Genomic DNA, 22,029 nt, shown 5'->3' with positions numbered 1-22,029 from the left:
TGTTACTCTCTCTCCAGTGCCCAACACAGCACCAGGCTTAGTAACTAATAAATATGAAATTAAAAGCCCACACCAAGCCAGCAGCATGCAGGTCCTCTTCTAATGCTCTCCTCCTTTCAACCTTGTTGATGTAGTGAAAATTAAGCCATATACATATATAACTAGAGAAAATCTGCTGATGTACTGCCCTGAGGTTCTTGCATAAAACATTTTGGTGAGGAAGGATTTATATCATTTATACCCAGTGGAGGAAATGCAGTAAAATAAGAGAGACAGTTGCAGGAGGGATTGCATACAACTCAAAATTAAGTGAGTCGAATCCAGCTCAGGCACCACCGGGTACTATTTGGGAGATCTGAGAGGGCGCTAGCTCTCTGTACACTATGGTTTCTTAGGAAATAAGGGGATGTGATTTCATCAGAGAATGTCTGAGCTAAAAGGAATTTTGTAAAACTTTAAATCCTTAGTCTATATCACCAGACTGAAGTGAAAAAGGCTAACGGGGCTTTATGAATAGTGCCCTTTTAGAAAATGTATTTTTAGTTATTTACAGATGAAATGGATGCATGCAGCAATCTTAGGCAGAAGACATTGAGTAAAAGAGACAACAGTAAACGAAAAATGAAATTCAAGAACTCCAAGCCTATTGCCTAAGTCAGTTCATAGGTGCAGGGGCACAATGTAAAACCAAAAACTAAATATTCCATTACATCTAAAATTATTCTTAAATGCATCTTTTTTTCCCCCTAATAATGTCTCCCAGAAACCTCCACTGGGTCTCGACAAACCTGTGAAAAGATGGACCAGCCCACATTGTTATTAGATATTTCTCAACCCCAATTTTTGTTGTCAACCAAAAATATTTTGGAGACCAGTTCAAATATTATACATTTAATACCAATTATAATTTTTGAATTTTGTTTTTTCTTGAATAGATACATGCCAATGGCTTTAGCATTTTCACAGAGGAATTGGTAGTAACTTTATAGTAGAGAAAACTCAACTACACTTCAAATAACTAGTTAATATCACAGATAATAGGACTGATTTGGCATCTTGTACTTCATGATTTGAAGCACTGAAAATGGCCCAACCCTATCTCTTCGGTATTCCTTTAAATAATGCAAATATATGAATCTAATAAAACAAATCAGAAAAGCCCATATTTAGGACACACTTTGAAATAACTATCCAGTACTCTTCTAAATTCTCAGGGTCAATAGGTGTAAAGAAGGACCAACAAGCTGTCCCAAGTTAAAGAGAGGAAAGGCACATGAACACTAAACATGACGTGTGATTCTAGATTGGACCCAGGAATACCTACACGAATCATTACTAGGAAAATTCAGAAAACTGAAGGACGGCCCCTAGCGTACATGCCAAATCAGCCAGTGTCCCCATGTGCGTCATGACTGTGTGAATCTTAGTACAATGTCTATACGGTTGCAGGCCTACTGTCAAGTAGTTAGTTATAAGACACCCAGAGTTTATGGCTCCCTCTTGTAGCCGGGCGTAGTGGTTAAGAGCATGGGATGGGGTTGGGGATCAGAAGCAGCTGATCTTTGGGGCTTTTCAAAAAAAAAAAAAGGAGAGAGAAAGTATTAGAAAAGGCCAAATATAACACTTAGTAATAACTGACTCTTACTTGAATGCAATTACTGACTCTTACTTGAATGCAATTGTTAAGAGAATAAATTAAATCTAAATGATGGGAGAGGAAGTCAAGAATCCTCATTTCAGAAAATCCTGAAGATAACAGAAGCTGGGAAAAAATGGTGAAGGAGTGTGGATATACAACTTTGAAGCAGGGAGATGCCTGTAGCCTAACAGTGCCCTTAGGGCTGATATTATGGGATGAATACGAGGCTTGAAGCTACTAAAGCAAAAATGTAAAACAGAAAAATGTGACAAGTAAAAGCAGGGACTGTCACATGGCACTAAAACATGTGGGCAAAGTGATAATTTCTATGTATCTTGGAAGATATACAAAATTTTACATATTCACAATCACTCAACAGTTATTTGTTGGGCACCAATTAAGTTTTGGGCCTTGAGGGTGAAGTAGAGAATTAAATATAAATATATTTTAAGAGTTTATTACAGATAACCAAGTAGGCACACAGAAAGACTACTGTTTGGCAATAAACTTATTTGACCATTTACCAATGATTTTTTAGAAAGAACATGGAACACACTGACAGCTGCCAGAGGAAAGAGGGGAAGGGAGGAATGGAGGAAAGAAGGGACAGGGATTAGCAAAGAACATGTATGAATGACCATGGACATGAACAATGGTGTGGGGATTGACTCTGGGAGCAGGGGGAGGGCTGGACAGAGCACGGCAAAGTGGGGGTTTGGGGACAGGTGTAATAGAAAAAACAAGAACGAAAAAAAAAAAAAAAGAAGGACCTTCTATTTTCTGTTCTTTTTTGTTTTTGTTTTAGTTTTACAACCTGATGGCTGTTTAGCATCCTTATATACTCTTTGAAGTCAGAATATAATAAAATATTTTTAAATCGTAGTATTTATTGCCATATTGCTTGGGACTCTAAATTTAAATAATTTCCTACCTCCTTAAGAGATCTTAGTTCACAAAACGTCTTTTATTCTGGTCTCTTCCTGTCTTTCTCTTTCATTCTGTCCTCCCACTTCCTCTTTTAGAAAATAATCGTTAACAACTTCTTTCATCTTTCCAGAGTTCTACATTCCCTTTCTTCTTCCGAGCGCATGGCGTATTTAAACCACGCAATTCTGCCTCCTGTCACTTCTTAGACTGGGGAGTATCATATAATTTTTCAAGCTTCAAATTAAAGATCACAGTCTCAAGGATTTTTATGACCTGTAAACTATGTCCTTCTTCTTTTCCTGACGTTCCAACACCGCGTACCACTCACTGCACATTTCATTGCAACCGCTTGTTAAATTTTCTCTTCCACACTAGAATATAAATGATGTCAATGCAGGCACCGTCAGGTAGCCTTGCGCCAAGAAATCACCCAGAGAACAGTCTAGGATTTTATAGCAGTTTATTGAGGGATGAAGAGGAAGGGGGTTGGAGGGAAGAGGAAACTCCTGGACCAACTCAAGGGCCCAGAGGAGCAAGGGAAGGGGGAAGGGGAAAGGGGAAGGATGGGGGAGTGGAGACTCCCGGTCACCCATGTGCACGCAGGCGCCATCGCCACACCTTTCTGAACGTACATTTCAGTTAGGGTGAGTTTACCCATCAACACTTTTGGCATGTTAATTTGCATGTGGTTCATTTGCATAGTTCATCTGCATATGTCAAAAGTCCAGGTGGGCAGTCCAGCTGCCACCATGTTCTGACAGGTACTACCTACCACCTTAGTTGATTTATTCTCTGTGGCCTCATTATCACTTGGTATCACATCCAAGAATGTGGTAATTATTTGAGTGATGATGAGTAAAGAACTGAATAAATGGATGAATAGATGGGTGAATAAGAAGATGAATTGATAAATGTAAATCTACCAGGAACCAACAATATTCTAGATTATATGGAGGTGGAACATAGCAATGAGTGGGATTTGACCCTTTATCTTAACATAGGAAAGTTTTAGATCAAGAGATATACACATACAAGACCATAGCTAAGTCAGGAATAAAACACATGCAATTTTAAAGAATATAAGTGAAGGGTTGCAGGGAGGTACAAGCGAAAGAATGAGTACCTGGGAGCAACAGGCAAGGAATCACAGAGGGAATGAATCTGAATTCAGTCTTGAAGAAAGAATAGGAAATTGATAAATACGGAGGGAGGGAAAATACTGTCCCAAGCTGTAGAGGACTGCTCAAAGATGACATAGTCAGACCCATGCAGTCTGTGAAGGCTTTGGGGGAACAGAGTTCTAGAAAATAATTCAATCAGAAAAAAACATGGGCATGGAACAGGACATGGATGGTTTTGACAATGAGGCTAAAGAGTTTAGAATTTAGTCTGTAAGGAACAGGAATCCATAAAATACTTTTGAGGAAATTAATCAGGTTTTTAAGGACAATAACTAGCAGTCAAGTAGAGAGATTGAAAAATAAGCAAATGAAATAGGAAGCTATTTAAATAATGATGGCAAGGAGTGACGATAAATGTAATGCCATGTCAAAAGAATCCATTAATAAGAAGTTTATGTGCACTATTATACTTGAATGACCATTCTCAATGTAATATACATTGTAATATACATACCAACTTAGATGTGAGATTTATATGCTTATAGAAAAAGCACAAAATTGAATTCACTAAAATTTATATCCAAAAATCAAATTTGAAAGGAGACACATATTCAAACACAGATTAAGGCAACTGAACTCATTATAAATATTTACCCGCTAATTAGATCAATACTAAGTTTATACCTCTGTCTATGGTTTATATAGAGGAAGGTTCTACTGTATCAAAATTTGCCTTTAATATTATTATAACTTGTTTTGGAAACATTAGGCCATAAACTAAAATGACATGTTACATTTATAGCTTGAAAATTTTAGTGACATATATATTGATTTGGAAACGTATTTATTTAGCTTTTGATTGCCCATGTTTTCTAGGTTATTGATGGGGGTACTAAAGAGAATATGATTGAAATGGCTGTTTATTTTGAGGTCCTGGTTGTTTTTATCTGTTTGTTTCATCTTTATTAAGCTGCAGCTTGTGTTAACCTTGGTGAAGGCATATCTTTTTCCTGATTTAATTGCAATTGCCTGCACCTTCAATCTGCTCCTAGTGCTGTGACAGCTTTTAAAAAAATTTAAAAATAACTTAAAAAAAAAAAAAAGAAAAAACCACAGTAACAAACAAGTACCAAAATCAGCCAGGGAGGAGGAGATGAGAAGGAAATGATAGATGGGAGGTTTTCATCCCACTGCATTTCGTGAACTAAGTGCTTGTGTTCCTCCCAAATTCACGCCTTGAAGCCCTAACTTCAAATGTGATGGTATTTGGAGAAGGGTATTTGGGAGACGAGCAGGTTTAGATGAGGTCATGAGGGTGGGGCCCTCATGATGGGATTCGTGCCTTTATAAGAAGTGGAAGAGAGAGTGAAAGGGCACCAAGAAAAGGGCCATGTGAGGACAAAACAGGAAGGCAGCCATCTGCAAGCCAGGAGGGCTCTCCCATGACATTGAATCTCCTCGCACTTTGACCTTGGACTTCCCACCTCCAGAGCTCTATGAATTAATTAAATGTCTATTGCTTAAGTCATCTAGTCAATGGCATTTTGTTACAGCAGCCTGAGCTCACTAATACAGTGGGCATACTGTATATGTGTTAACCCATATTTCCCTTCGAGAAGCTATCTTTGTCCTCTGACGGCTAAGCATTTTGTTTTTTTCTACAGAATAAGGTAGAAAGGTGATGTTCAATGATAACAGGTTTTCAAAGTGTTACCAACTGTAAAATGGAAGGATACCTTAATAGACATATAACAAGACAAAGCAATAAAAATGTTTCCTTTAGGCTCTGATGTGCAAAACTGTGATTGACAAAATAATGTTTGGGGGTTTTCCAGTTGCCTGTATGCACTCTGGATAGGGCCTCTTGGGTGTCCAGTCCACACCTGCGTCTGGTAGAAACTTGTCTCTGATAATGGCACAGGCAGGACAGGCGAAAGGGACATCATTAACTGTGAGAAATTCCCATATGAGGCGAGGCTGGTGAAACAGCGTGGTCAGGGTGAGGAATAACCAGAAAAATTGTGAAGAGAAGTTTAGGTGGGAATGGAGGCAGAGGCTCCTAGTGCCAATTACAAGGAGTGAAAAAGGTCAAAATAATAATAAGTACCTAGCTCACAAACCAGGGGGAACAGGTACAACACAAACTAGATTTAATGGATTATTCTCAAAGAATAGTTTAAAAAGACTGTAAATTTATAGGTAGGCCAGAATTTCCCACAAACTTGATGTTCTCCTAGAACACTGGGGTTCAGTCTACATTGTCTCATAAGAGAACTGCTGAAATTCTGTTTTGTTTTTTTAAAAGATAACTTGGCAGTCCTGACCATCCCCTCCCCCATCCTTTTTGAAATCTTCTCCTTCCTTGGTCGCTTACAAGGGTTTATGTTGTTTTAGATGCAAACTTCCTATGTCTCTGAAATTTTCTGTGAATGTAGGATTTGAGCTTCTTTGCTTAGAAATAATCTGGGTAATGTATTTACCTGTAGAGTAGATTCTGTCCTGAATTTCCTCCCAAGGAATATTTTATTGTGTCTGTCTCAGTTGTGGGTTTTCTGTTTGTTTATGTTTTATTTTCTGTGGGAACACGACATTATTATCTCTCTTGAAATATCTGGATTCTAGAGATGTGTTAATTTGAGCTCTTTCCTAATTTCTGGCAACTTAATGATTGCTCAAGAAGGAAGTAAAATCTAGCATTGTCTTATTCTTAGGATCTCAGCACATTCACTCCTGCCTCTCTGTAGGTCAGACCGCCAATGTCCTCAATTCCATGGACATTGTAGAGCCACGGGGCAGTATGTCCTGTCTACTTTGCTCAACAGCGTTAATCCTCAGGACCTGCTGCTCTTAAAGTAGTGAAATAAGGGCTTGCATTTACTACCAGCGTCCACTCCCAGCAACTACAAACTGTGATTTAAGATCATCTCTCTGATCTTAAGTAATTCTTCACCTGGGTTCATAGCAGCGACCTCAGAAGCAATTTTGAAGGAAAATGAAGCACTAGTTAAGTGTCTCCTGGAGCTTCTGGGGCATATTAGGCACTGGATAAGTGTGGGTATGACTGTCACCAGTGCTATTGCAACGATAGTAGGGATGCTTTAAGAAAAAAGAGATGCCCATTATAATGGGGATGTAATGGGGAAATGATAATAGATGTAGAAACACTGACATCTGCTAACTAAGCCACTGAAAAGCAGTTGGACTATAATACAGTAGGTGATTTAGTAGTGTTATTATTAAATGAACTCAAAAGTTCATAACACAAAGATAAACGTGACCAGTTAGCAAACCTTTTGCATCCTTAATACCCACTGAGAAGAGTCATTTCATCCTGGGCTCATTATTGATCAAATAATATCTAGGTCACTTAGAAAGTAAATGGAAATCTATTTCAACTTTAATTAGTTTAAGAAGACAATGAGGCATGCGTGTCACTTGGAAAGGTTTCTATTTAAAATTTCTTCTATTTTAAGACTTAAAAAACGCAATTCAGTGCACACTTTAGAAAACTGAGAAAATTCCCTAAACATGGACACCCTAAAAGAATGGCACATGTGAAGAGAGGGGGAAAAAAAATCTTAAGTTGGCAGCATGTATTTCTTTCTACCTGCTTTGCTTGGCTGCTTGGTATGCAGGCACCAGGTCACAGGTGGAAGGCACTGAGGATCATTCTACAATGTAAATGTTTATAATAAATCATAATTACCGGCACACCTGTGGTAAATAACTTTGCGAGGTTGTGAGGCGAAGATACTGAAAACAGCCAATGGAAAAAGCAAGAAAAAAAACTCTCTCCCTCGTTTTTTAACCTACCACTGGACTGGGTCCAATGCACAGGTCTCAACTTGGAACGGCCACCGGCGAGGCTGTGAAGGAGAAGTTTGTCCCCAGTGTGTCCTCTCTCCTCCAGCCACCTCCCCAGCTCCCGACAGTGAAAACTCGGGGTCCCCAGGGACCACAGGTTCTCTCATCACCTGGTGCTTAGGCTTTGTTTTCCAAACAGACCAATGAACTATTTCCCTGGCAAGTCAAAAACTATCATTAACAAGTCAAAAATGACAATTAATTATTATGAGTCCACGTCAATAATTTCGGCCAAGTCTCCCAATATTCAATTGACGTAATTATTATTCCTGTATCACAAATCATTTAATTTGCTTCCTTAGCTGTATGTTTTGCATTCCCCTTAGTGATATCCCAGAAACTTGGTCCAAGATCCCATGTTATATTAGTTCTGAGGCTGGCCCCATCCATGCACTTGGAAGGATTCTCCGGAGACCAATATCGTTGAGGGGAAGAATTCCTGCTTCAAAACCTATTTTTGCACTATGTAAGGTGAACAGAAAACTCTGTATTGGAACGGCCTTATTGCATTCTTCCTTCCACCGCCTTTACTCATAGCATTTATGTGATTGAAATCTTACGCTAATGGGTAAATTGGGAAAGATTTTCTGAAGTGGCAGCTGTACTACAAGAATATTTTTGAAGGACTGTTTTAATTAAAATCCATACTATTCCCTGGGGTACCACTGAATGTGGGAGAAATCTGAATATAAATGGTGTGCTGCTGAAGGCGGGCTTTTGTTTCTTGTTTACTTTCTTCCTTCTTCCCTTAATGGACATTGAAAAGGTACATGGCTCCTGGGCCGCACAATCCCTGGGCTGGTTAAAGAAGGATTAGAGTCCAGTTTACGGCTCGCCACCTACAAGTGTGGAGGCTTTTAAGATAAACCTTGTGGGGCTTAGTGTCTTTCTCAATTTTATCACGTCATGCTAAGCCTCATTTTCCATTTGCTCTAATTTTTTCATCCACTTATTTTAAATTTAATTTAATCTGTTTATGTATAGCAAGAAGCATAAACATTATAGGAATATTTTCAATTTATTTAAAAGATTACTTAAGCCTTTGCCTAGACCTCTTCCATCTCTTTCCATCAAACAAACATAATGAACAATAAAATCACCTCACCTTCCACCGTCTGGAGAAACAAGATCAATGACATAACCAAGAAACTGTGTCTCAGTTGCGGAAATTCTCAGGAAGAGATGCTCTGAATAACTCTGCCCACATTTAATTTTTTTCCCCAACTCTTAAGTTTTAAACCAAATTCACTGATGGGTAAAAGTTTCTTTCAAATGAATCGACAAACGCTGTATGATCCAGTGAGACTGGGTGTTGATATACAGTTTTGAGAGACAGAAATATTTACCCTCTGAACTCAGTGAAGTGGTAACCCAGCCAGCAGATATATCAGCGAGGGATTAATGAGCCACAGGACATGAAGTGTAATAGAGAGCAAAGCATATTAATGAGCTCGAGGCTCATGGTCACCCTCAACCAATTAGTTCGAGAAGACCTACTTGGTGTCCCTCTCTCTGATTCTTCGTCAATGAATCAGTCACATCGCTGCCAGAGGGTATGACATTCCACATTTCGCTTCCTCATCACCTAGAGAATGAGGTCCAGACTGTTATTTCTGTCATTCAAGACCACCCCATTATACGCTCAAAGTGACTGTTCTAGCCATCAGACACCTCACATGCTCTCTAGTCATGTATTTTGCCAAGTTGTTGTCTAAATAAATAATTCAACTACAAGTTTCTTTGGATTTTTTTGTGTGTGTACAGATTGGTCTTTTATCCCAAAATATCCTTTCTATCACACTCTGCCTACTCAAATCTCATTCATTCTTCAAAACACAGCTCAAATATAAAATCCCCTTAGAAGCCTACCTATGTGTTCTGTCTATATCTTTACATATGGTGTTTGAGAGCCCAGCACTTTTACAGATAAAGAAACTAAGCTGAAAGATTAAATGTGCATAATAGCAGCATTTAGTTCCAATAATAATTTGGAGAATTTAAAAGGACAATGTATGTTAAGTGCTTAGTACTTGATACATATTAATTACACAGTAAATATTTATGCTACCTAGTAAGTGAAAATTTATGAACTCGAAATGTGGGACCTCTGAATTGAGAGCAGTTTTGCATAGGTGAGCATCCCTGTGCTGAGGTACCAGGCTCCCTGTGTCTGCAGTTTGATTTATTTACTCTCGTGGCCTCTTAGAGACTCACTCTTAACAAATGAAAATACGGGGGCAGTTGTGGGACCTGTCCGGGACTGAAGATGGAGCTGCAGGTGGCCACGACATAAGGTAGACTCAAGCAGTGCGAAGCTAACAGTGCTTACCAAGCCACAGGAAATGGCTAGCATAAGATGGAATTTATCAGATTTGTTTGGAGTTTTGACTTTGCCATATGGGTTCAGACAAAACTGAAATGCAAAACAGAATTCTGAATCATTCGAAGCTGTGAATGGAAATTGCCAAGTTTCGCAGGCTCAACTACGAGATGGGGAGACCACGGGAGGGAAGAGCGGTACCCTGCAGGAAGAAAACGATCGCATTCTCTTTAATTCACATTTACGAAACACCGGTCAGGGGCTCAAATGACGATGGAAACAATGGCGGGAAGAAAAATAAATAGAAACGCAGAAGAAAGCTTTCTTCTTCAGCCACACCGGGACCTCAGGTGTGCTGGGAAGAGGGACAGGGGTAGCAAAGCGTAAAGGGGGTCAAACACACGGTGACAGGAGAGTTGACTTGGGGTGGTGGGCACACATCACAATATACAGATGGCATATCATAGAAGTTACGTTTGAAAACTATATAATTTTATTAACTAATGTCACCCCAATCCGTTTTTTTAAGAGCTTGTTAAACCTAAGTTACCAGGCACCACACCAAGACTCTTTTTAAATTCTTATTTAGTCTATTGAAGTCGTCCCAGTTCTTCTCCTCCTCCATCCAGCCCACTCCTCACTTCCGCAGTCCATCGCCACCCTATTGCCCATGTCCGTGGGGACACACGTATGTAATTTCTAATGTATAGATAGAAATTTGAGCAATTTTAATGTGATAAACAATTAAAAGATTCTTTTTTATAATATTCTTCAAATGGCAGAGAGAAGTGTGTCTATCTGCATAGTTTCTTCATTTACTATTTAAACATTTAATAAAGTTTTACTTAAAAAATTTTTTTTTAGATTTAATCAGAAAAAAAGTTGCCAGAGTATTAAGCGAAGTTTCCTCTATAGCCTACAAGAGGCCCCCCCTCTTGTTACTATCTCTCATCAATGTGCTACCTATGAACAAATTTTGGTAAGCAATGCATCACTAGTCATATTCTCTTCAGAGCTCCTCACTTTTGTGTTTTTTAAAAAACTTTTGACGTTGAGATAATTATAGACTTACGTGCAGCTATGCAAAATAATAGAAAGATCTTGCATATCATCTTCCAGCTTCACTCAACAGTAACATCTTGAAAATCTTCAGAACAATATCACAACCAGGGTATTGACATTCAGAGTCAAGATGCAGAACATTTCCCTCACCACAAGGGCCCCTCACATTATTCTGTCACAAACACAAATACTTTTCTCGTTCTCACATCCCCTTGTTACCACTAGCAACCAAAATTTGTTCTCTATTTCTATAATTTTGTCATTTTGAGAATGTAATATAACAAACCATATAATAGAGAACCTTCGGGATTATTTAAAAAACACTCACAATAATTCTCTGGAAATGCCTCCAGATTATTACATATTATCTATAGTTTATTCCATTTTGTTGCTGAATAGTATTTCATGGCCAGGACGTGCTGCATTTTATTCATCCATGCAGTAGTGGTCCCCAACCTTTTTGGCAGCAGGGACGAGTCTCATAGAAGACAGTTTTTTCACAGACTGGGGCTGAGTTGGAGGGAAAGAGGAGGCGGAGCTCATGCAGTAATTAATGCGAGCAGTGTCCAAGGAGGGAGGTTGGGGACCCCTGCATTACAGGGCATCTGGCCTGGTTCCAGTCTGGGGAGATCATGAATAAAGCTGCTATATATTTGTATACAGATATGAACATAACTTATCTCTCTGGGATAAATGTCCAAAAGTGCAGCTGCTGGGTCTGAGGCTCAGTTTTCTCAGGAACTGCAAAGCTGTTTTTCAGAACGAACATAGCGTTCCCATCAGCGGTGCATTAGGGACCAGCTTCTCCGTGCCCTTACCAATCTTGGTTGTTTTCAGAATTTTCCACTTAAGGCCTTCTGCTAGGTGTGTAGAAATATCTCATTGTGGTGTTAACATGCAGCTCCACAACAGCTAATTAGTTTGAAATTTTTTCATGTGCTCATTTGCCATCTGTATATCGTCTTTGGTGAAATGTCTCTTCATGACTTTTGCTCATTTTTTTAATTGGGTTGTTTGCTTTCCGTTGTTGAATGTTGGGATGTCTTTGTATATTCTAGATTCTAGTCTTTGGTTGGTTATGTGGTTTACACATGTTCTCTCTCATTTTTGTGCTTCTATTTTCATCTGTTTAACTTCTTTTTTTCAGAGCAAAAGCCAGAAGTTTTATGGAATCCAAAATACCAACTTTTTCTTTTTATAGATTGTGCATTTGGTCTTTGCCTAGGTTAATATCTGAAAGATTTTCTTTCTCTTTAAGTCTGGTAGTTTTACATTTTTGCACTGAAAGTTGTTATTATTTTTATCACTAATAGACCCACTATCAGTTTTTTTAATTGAAATCTATGTGATCTTAAACTTCATATATACATTTTTAATTTTATTACTCAATTACAGAGTGCATTCAATATTATTTTATATTAGTTTCATGTGCACAACATAAAGGTTAGACAATCATACACTTTACAAACTTCATGTATATATTTTATTGATAAAGGTTTGATTTAATGCACTTTATTTTTTTTTAATTTTATTGAATTTATTGGGATGGCCTTGGTTAATAAAATTGTATATGTTTCAAGTGTACAATTCTATAACACATCATCTGTATGCTGTATTGGGTGTTCACACTCAAAGTCAAGTCTCCTTCCATCACCATTTTCCCCTCTTTCCCCTCTTCTAACTCTCTTCGCCCCCCACCCATCCCCCTGGTAATCATCATACTGTTGTCTGCGTCTATGAGTTTTACTTATTTGCTTTCTGCTCAATCCTTCCCTTTTTCACCCAGGCCCCCTCCCTTCTTGTTTTGTGTCCTAACACGTGGTCTATCCTAGAAAATTTTCCAGTATATTCTGCTGCTTTGGGGTGAAATGCTCTGAAGATAGCAGTTAAATCCATCTGATCTTGTGTGTCATTTAAGGCCGCTGTTTCCTTGTTGATTTTCTGTCTGGAAAATCTATCCATTGATGTCAAGGGGGTGTTAAAATCCCCTACTATGACCGCATTACTATTGATCTCTCCCTTTATGCTTATCAAGATTCGAATTACAAATGGAAGTGCTCCTCTGTTGGGTGCATTAGTGTTTACAAGGGTTATATCCTCTTGTTGGATTGCTCCCTTTATCATTACCTAGGGTCCTTCTTCATCTTTTACTACTGCCTTGGTTTTAAAGTCTATTTTATTGTATATAAGTAGTGCTACCCAGCTTTTTTATTCATTTCCATTTGCATGAAATATCTTTTTCCATTCCTTTTCTTCCAGTCTGTGTGTATCTTTCATTCTGAGGTGGGTGTCTTAATAGACAGTATATATAGGTCTTGTTTTCCTGTCCACTCAGTTACCCTATGTCTTTTCATTGGGGCATTGAAACCATTTTCATTTAAAGTGATTATTGATAGTTATGTATTTATTGCCATTTTATTCCTCTAATTATGTTCCTCTGTTTTCTTCTTTTCCTTATCCATAAAGCAGGTCCTTTGATATTTCTTGTAATGCTGGTTTGGTGGCAATAAACTCCTGTAGCTTTTTCTTGTCTTCAAAGCTCTTTATTTCTCCCTAATTTTAAATGATAGCCTTGCTAGGGAAAGTAGTCTTGGTATTAGATTCTTGCTTTTCATCACTTGGAATATTTTCCTTCTGCCCTGAAATGGTTTCTGTTGAGAAATCAATTGACAAGTCTTATGGGAGCTCCCTTGTAACTAGGTTACTCTTGCTTAAGATTATCTTTGTACTTTCTGGACTTTTGTGTCTTTTTCCTTTACCAGGTTATGAGCATTTTCTGTCATTATTTCACAATTCCTTGCTCTTTCTCTTCTGGTGCTTCTATGAGGCAGATGTTATGAGGCTTCGTGTTGTCCCAAAGGTCCCTTAAACTATCCTCTTTTTTAAAAAGTATTTTTCTTTTTGATGCTCTGATTGGGTATTTTCTGCTATCTTGTCTTCCAAATCACTGATTTGATCCTCTGCTTCAACCAACCTACTGTTTATTACTGCTAGTGTAGTATTCATTTTGGGTATTGTATTCTCCTTATTCATGCTGTTGAAGTTCTGTTCCCTGAACATCCTTTTAACTAGATTTGTTTTGTTTTGTTTTTTAAACTCTACATCTGATAAATTTCTTGCCTCCGTTTCACTTAGCTTTTTTCCTGGAGATTTCTCTTGTTCTTTAATTTGGGGCATATTTGTCTTCCCATTTTGACTTCTTTTTTGTGTTTGTTTCTATGGGCTAGGTATCATAGTTCTGCTCTGTCTCCCAATCCTGGTAGGGTGGCCTTATGCAGTAGGTGTCCTGGTAGACACAGTGGCAGAGTCTTCTTAATCATCTGAGGAGTGTCCCCTGTGTGAGGTATGTGAGCCATTCTGTTGTAATTGAGTCTTGATTGCTATTGACCCATACTGTGTGGGATTGACCCCGACCACAATGTATGAGCTGTTATTCAGGCGTTGACCACACTAACTAGAATTTGCCTCAGCATAGTCTGGTGCCTGCTGTGATCTCCCTTTGAATATGCTGCTTGAGAAGCTAATTGGATACTGCTCTGTTGTCTGAAGCTGTGTGTCTTCTGGCACCTTTTGAGAGAGACCCTGGTGCCAATCAATGTCAGATACTGCCTGTGACTGGCCCTGGGCAACCTGTGTGGAGTTACAAAGTTATCCACAGTCTGTGGCTGCCTCTGCTAGGCTTTGGTGTGCATGGGAAGGACCAACCTGTGCATGAAGGTCAGCTTCTACCAGCAGCATGCCTGGGGGCAGATCATTAGAGGCCCAAAGCACCCTGAGATCTGCCTCCACCTGCCTCTGCCTGCTGACTGTCTATTGTGCTCGGTCACTGAAAGAGCCTCTGGCAGCACTTGAGTTGCATTAGGTAAGTTCTCAGCGAGTCACCAAGTAGGGGGAATGGTGTTCGCCAGATTGATACAGTTTCAAACTTGGTGCCAGTGCTGGGTTTATGAACTCTCAGCAGAAGTCCTTCACCAGGTGCCCAAAGACCTCTGTAGTGGGGCAGGTTCTCAGAAGTTGTCAGGGTGAAGCCAACAGACTTTTTTAGGCCCAAACAGACCATGATTTGGCCCTATGAAAGGAAAGGTCTGCACCAGGTAGCATGTAAGGGAACAATGGCCTTGGTTCTAGAGCCACATAATTCAATCTGTTCCAGATTCTTCCAGGTACCTGAGCTTAACAGGGTGGGACCTCTGGGGGTCAAGAAGTTGGGGCTAGTGGATCTCCTGTGAAGGGGAGGTGCCGGTCAGGCTTGGGGAAAAGTGGGGGAAGTGACCCCTGCCATAAAGTTACACAACTCAGTCTCTCTCTGAGTCACACAGACCTCCTTGGCAGGGTAGGGCTTCTGGGAGCCCAGAAGGTGAGTCTAATGTATCTCCTGTGAGGGAGAGGCAGTGGTGAGGTTCATGGGAAAGTGGAGGGAACTGTCCATGTCCCAAAGTCATACATCAGTCACTGACACTACCTGAGTCTCCCTGGACCTCTCTACACCCCAGCCTAAGCAGCTGACTCTTCAGCAAGGCACACAATCCACAGGGCAGGTTGACAGGGAGTCCAGAGGATGGGGCTATTGCATTCTCCAAGTCTAATGCTCTAAGGAAAGGAATGATCCACTCAAGAATGATGGAGTCTGTGGCATCTGTGGTGTGGGAGAAGAAATCAGCACAAGGGTCCTGGCAGCTGTCCCTTCACTTTTCTCCCCACAGCCACAAGCCCCAGTCTCTCTGCACATGACTCTAGTCTGCTCAGTCCTCCCTCTGCTAGAGCCCAGTGTGGGAGACTGTGAATGAGAGTTTGTGGGTTGGCCCTTGAAGAGGGCACCTGTTTCTGTAGCAGACCCCTGTCTCTCCTTGGTGGACAGAAACTCTACTGGTTTTCACAGCTACGTTATGCGGGTACCTCTTCCTGTCTCTGATGTTCTGGGCTGCAGAGCCTGGTATGGGACTCAGACACCGCACTTCTCAGGGGGAACCTTTGCAGCTGAGATAGCCCTCCAGAATCTCAGCTAGCACCCACGGGAACAGGTCAGCCCTTTCCATGACTCCACCCTTCCTACCAGTCTCCACGTGGCTTCTTCTGTAAGTCCTTGGTTATAAGACTCCTGTTCAGCAAATCTCCAGCTAGTCATTCAGGTTGATTTTTCTATATTTTAGTTGTAATTCCATTTTGGACCTGAAAGGAGGTGAGCATACTTTCTACCTACTCTGCTGCCACCTTCATATATTTTTTAAACACAACAAATACCACAAGGCTGTCCCTGGTTTAGGATAGAAATGCATGGAATTTATATTGGTCACCTGGAGTCAGAACTGGACAGGGGGATTGCTTATCAGAATGTTAGGGGGAAAATCTTAATTATAATTATGCATTTTAGAGTCCATCAAAACTTCCAGTCTGAGGATCAGAATGAAGCAAGACACCTCATGCATTAGTCTTATGACAAATGGCTTCACCCTGAGAGGATCCCACTACAGTATTGAAAGTGCATTATATTATGGCAAAAGGGACATGTCAAAACTGTTCCCCTGATTCGAGGAGAAAATGTGCCACATCATACATCTTGATCAGCCTGTCTTTTTGTTGAATCTCTGAATATTGACTACTCTTGTGCTGCTGTAAATGCATTTCTCTCCAAGGGTTCTAAGGACATAATCTTGACAATTTCTAAAATTGCAGGTTTTACCCTCTTATGTGGAAAATTCTTATACACCGATTCAGTTCAATCTACCAGGAAGAAAAAGTCAGTCTTGAAAAAAAACAACAACAGACCTTAGGAAGGACCTCGGAGCAGGTTATAGGCTGCCAAGCACTATTCTGCTTCCCAGTACTGCTCCAGGGGCAATGGAAGACTGTACCTACATTTTTCTCCTTTTGGGCTAAAATTGTACATGATAGTTTTGGCTAGATCATATTATAATATCTCAATTAATTCAAGTGGCTATGAATATGGCTGATACTCTGAGTACCTGGAAGTAAACAGAAAACCCATCTATTTACTACAACAATCTTTTGGGAACTCCAGATCACAGAATTCACCATTTCTCTGAGGAATGAGGACCAGGAATAGCTGTAAGTGAAATTCTCATTATAGAGGACTTAGCAAAAAATAAGGAGATTTCCAAAATAATTCTCTGCCAGGACACATTTACTGGGCATCTCCTCTTTGTTTTCCTCCCTACTACCCCATCTACTCTGAACTTCATTTTGAAGGGAGGTTTCCTAAGGTTTTCAAACTTGCTAAACCAGAGTTTCCATTCCAGTCTCTCTGTGTTTACGTCCTAGGTGCTTTCTTCTATCAACTCACTATATTCCTGGGCTGTTCTTTCTTAGCTGAAGTTCTGGCCCAAAGGTCCCATCAGCCAAACTGATACTGCTTTTGAAGAGATTTTGAAAGAAGCACAGTGCATCCCTGTGGCCAGGATGGTAAACAGCAGGAATTAAACTAAGATTTTAGGAAAAAGTGAAAATTTAGCAGCATTGGAATAGGGTCAGCCTTTAGAACACTTGAAGTATGTTTTCCATAAACTAAGAAATTAGAAACTAAGAACACTTCCCTTTCCAGAGGTTTAGTGTTTTTATAAATTTTTTGGTTCTTTGGGTGTGTCTGTGTGTGAATTTGGCAGTGTGAGTTGCTGTTTGTTGTTGTTTTGAGCATTTCCTGTATGATAAAACGTAATACAAAAACTTTTATATGCATAATCTCATTTAATCTTCACAAGGGCCCTAGGAGATCAGTGCTATTGGTTACCATCCGTCATTCTATAATTAAAAACAAAGCAAAACAGAAGATGCTGTGAAACAACTCTGGTAAGGAATGGAGCCAGGATTCCAGCCCAGAATGTTGGACGCCAAGCCTGGATAATTAATTACTCTCTGCATTCATATAATCAATCCGCTCTCTTTCTACTTAATGCGAAATATGGAGACAACATGGGTATTTGTAATACTGATAAAATTAATCAAGAGTTTGTTTACATCTTTGATGGAAATGATTACTGATGGCATCTCCTGAGCCGCAATTCTCTATGCAGATGTTGACTAGTTTACCCCAAGGCAAATGTACGCCCTGAAGCCCTTTAAAGTATCTCAAAGGAGTTTTTTAACTCATCCTCATCTTGTTTCCTTTACTCATCTGTAGACGTTCCAAATGAGACTCTCAGAAGACTCTTCTACCCTTAAGTAGAAACCCAGCCTTGGAATCAATGGAACTTAGTAATGTAGGGGGTTCAGAACATGTCACCCGAAGGCATGCCTCTGTGGTATGTGGATTGTTTTGAGTTAAAGACAACCAATATCTTGCAAGAGAAACTTCTGTACCCCCCCTAAACACACACCCCTTAAACACCTGGAAGAATTTGAATTAGGGACCTTAACCATTGTAAGAATTATTAGAGAAAATATTCTGACCTGCCTGTAAGGCAACACAAGCATCTAACTACTGAACATCTTTTCTTCTTATCCTCCTGCAATGAGCTTCCTTCTCTCTGAAACCCTAAGATGACCCTTAGCGCAGAATGTCACATACACCTCATTTCTCCGTTCCTTTATTGAACCTCTCATGGATGCACGGTTCCCATACCCGCGAATGTAAGTAAATGTGGGCATTCTCTCTTGCTAACCCGTCTCATGTCTAATCGTGTATTAGTCCAGCCTAAGGAACCTTAAGGGTAAAGTTTCTTCCTCTCCCACAGCTATGTCCGACTCATAGGCTGTTTGAAATCATTTCGTAACATTGTTCCATTTGCTACTTTAACTGTTTGCCAAAACAAGTACGATTGCACCCTATTTCAGAGAAGGAAACGGAAGAACAAGACAACTATCCGAGGAGCCCATCTTGAGCAAAGGGAAGGAGCAGGTGTTTGCTTCAGCCTAACATGCATCCATGGAGAGACCTGGTGGGGCTGCCGCTACCCACTCTGCACCCTCGTCACCCTAAACCTGGTCCTCAGACCAGCGGCACCAGCCCTGCTTGGGCACCTGTCAGAAATCAGCATCTCAGCTTATACCCAAGACCCACTGAGTCAGAATCTGCATGACGTTAACCGTCCCTTAGGGGATCTGTCTGCATATCACAGGTTGAGGACAGTTCTAGGGAGCCCTATCTACCTTCTGTGGTTTTTACTAGTCAGCCTACCTCAAAAACACAGATAAGTCCCCAAAATGTATGATAGTTTGATTGCTCTTCTTTTTAATATGAGAACTCCGGGATTCTCGGACACAGGGGAGGAAAATGGTTAAGGTACCACACAGAGAATTATTTCATGGACTTACTTCAGCGTTAGTTATGACATTTATCATCTATGTGGTTATGTGCTATGGTTTTTCCAAATCGGTAAGTTGAGGTAGGAGAGAATTTCATGACCAAACACTTTTATTCTGAAGATATTCTTTAACTATGCACCTGTCCCTTCTTCACAAACCGAACAAGGGTGTTCCTTCAAGAACAGAGTAAAAGGAGATGTGAGACAAATGTTACAGAATTGAGGAGAAAATAATGGTTTAGAGAAAAAAACTCTGAACTATGTGACCAATGCTTCAGATAAAATTGAGTTCAATGGATTAAACTGGGGGCACAGAATTTGAAGAATCGCAGACTATAGAAATGTGTAAGCTGTAAAGAAGCCATATATGCATTTGCCGTAGGAACCTCACGTGATCAAAGGAACCCAGAGTGCTCAAGTGTCTGGCCTGAAGATGCACAGCCCATAAATAGTACATTTTTTTCAATTTTCTAGGCCACCAGTTCTGTTGTTATGGAAACCATCCATCCTCTCAACTGCCAATTTCACTGCGGTGTGAGTGCTAGAAAATCAAAGGACAAATGAAGAGCCGCACTAATTCAGCCAGACATAAAATGCTACTCGGTGTTTTTTTCCTTCCTTTATTGCCTTATTCTTGCCCCAATTTGTTATTCTCTTTGTCAATTTTCATCTTAGGTTTTGATTTTCCTTGTTCTTTCCTCTGGCTGTCTTCCTGGATATCCCTCCTACTCAGTCAAAAACTTGCAAAGAAACAACTATTTCAGCCAAAAAGACAGCCACAGCAGCCCCTTTTGATAATCAATAGTATTAAGAAATCAATGGATTCTGCCACATCTAGTGCATGCTATGGATCAGGTACTGAGAAATGTGCTTTAAAGTTTTTTTTTATGTACTTCACAATCGCATTCCAATAGATAAGAAAAACGAAGGTCAGAGAAGTCAATCATTATATGACCTTAGGCTATTCACTTAAGCCCTTGGGTTCAGAATTCAAAGCCCAGTCTGAACGCACCAGGAAATGCATCCTGCTATGATGCAGAATGTCTTATGATTTTCCGTTTAAAAGGTATGCTTCTGCAAGCTGTCCCTTTTCCAGGCCTCTGTAGGTTATGAATTTATAAATAGATGAGGGAAACCATGATGGTAGATGAGGCTATCTCCATTTGACCATTTTCATCTTATTAGAATTTTAAACACATTAATTACTAATTAGACAAATCTAGATGGTAATCACAGATTTAATTTACTCAATATCATTTATTGGTGAGAGAGAGTCATCACTTGGAAATGATAATTAACTTACCAGAAATGTTTTAGGATTGGAAGAAAAAAATTAAAAGGCAGTCTTTAGGAGTTATGCTTTTAAAAAAAGTAGCTGAGACTCTCATGGTTACTGAATATACTGATGCAAGACAAACAGCCTTCCAGTAGGTACCATGTGTGTGTTTCTACAGCAGGAATTTGTAGTAAAGAGGTCACAGCGCTAGAAAGCTCTTTGGATATTTTATGACCTTAATGTAGGTTTACCAGCCTGAGAATGTTGGTTTTCTAATGCCTAATCAGAATTACAAACTGGTTTTCAAAGGTCTTTTTATTTTTTGTTCCTGTTTTTACTGTCTTTTATGGGAGAGCTACTACGCGCTTCTATAGTAGGTCTATTTGTCTCCCTGTCTCTGTTAACACACGTATACCCCAGATAGAAAGAATAACAAATTTCATTACCAATGTTATAAAGTAAAGAAATTGTAGTTGTTTTCTTAATGTTTATTGGGAGCTTATGTGTCAGGAGTTTACCCATTAATATTAACAAGAGTAGTGAGTATATCAGGAAAGGGATAGTTTCCATTCCCACCAGCCTTTATGAAATCACCTGTACGGTACTAAACAAACCGGATTTGCAAGGGGTCTCACTCTGACTGAATGATATGGACAAGACTCAAATATTTCATGACCTTGACTTTGATTTCTTACAAAATATTCTTCAGGAACCATAAATTTTTCATTGAGAAAAAAATGTTAAAGTCACCTTTAAAGATAAAAATGTTTTTAAATACAAAGAATGAATAAGAAGTGCATTTTTTAATCCCTTGGTAAAAAGAATTACAAGAACTGATTTTGCGTTCTTATCCAAGATGTCTCTGCTCCAAGTTGCAATGCTGATGTAGTCTTTCTCACACTACAGGACTCACACCCCAAAACACTGAGGTTTCCCAGCAGTGATGTTCAAAGAGCTGCTTAAATAGTGTCTTTTTCATTATAAATTTTGCATGTAAACACTTTGCATGTTCTGATTTAATGAGGCCATTCAATGCTTCCTTAATACCACTAAAACATTTCCCCCCCAGGACTCGTTCCATTGCTCAGAAACATCTTTGATTCATTTGCATTTACTAATTCAGGGAACCACGCGGCCACTTCCTGAGCCCAGGCTCAGTTCCTGAGAGAAAGCCCTGGGGACACAGCAATAAACAAGACAAACGTGGTCCCTGCCTTCCCTGAGCTTGTAATCCACTGGCTAAGAGATTTGTGGGGAAGTAATTACAAGGACAGGGAAATTAACAGAGAAGTTCAAGGCACAATGCAAACATAAATATTTTATACATTATAAAAGGGGCATATATCAAAATTTTTATATAATGTTTTTACTTAATGAGGGAACCAGAAATTGGCTCAAATGAGGATTTAATTTATAGAGATTCATATTCCCTGTCAAGCCAAATTTATTTCAGTTCTATGAACAGGAATAATTTGCGTTGCTCCGGACAGGAAGCATTTACAGTACTATCAGTTTTCTTATATTCTACATAGTTGTAAAATAGCCTAGTCCGTCAAAGACAG

This window comes from Furipterus horrens, unplaced genomic scaffold (genome assembly GCF_987537825.1).
Source record: "Furipterus horrens unplaced genomic scaffold, mFurHor1.1.pri manual_scaffold_13, whole genome shotgun sequence".
Taxonomy (NCBI): Eukaryota; Metazoa; Chordata; class Mammalia; order Chiroptera; family Furipteridae; genus Furipterus; species Furipterus horrens.
Note: the sequence above shows the minus strand (reverse complement) of the source record.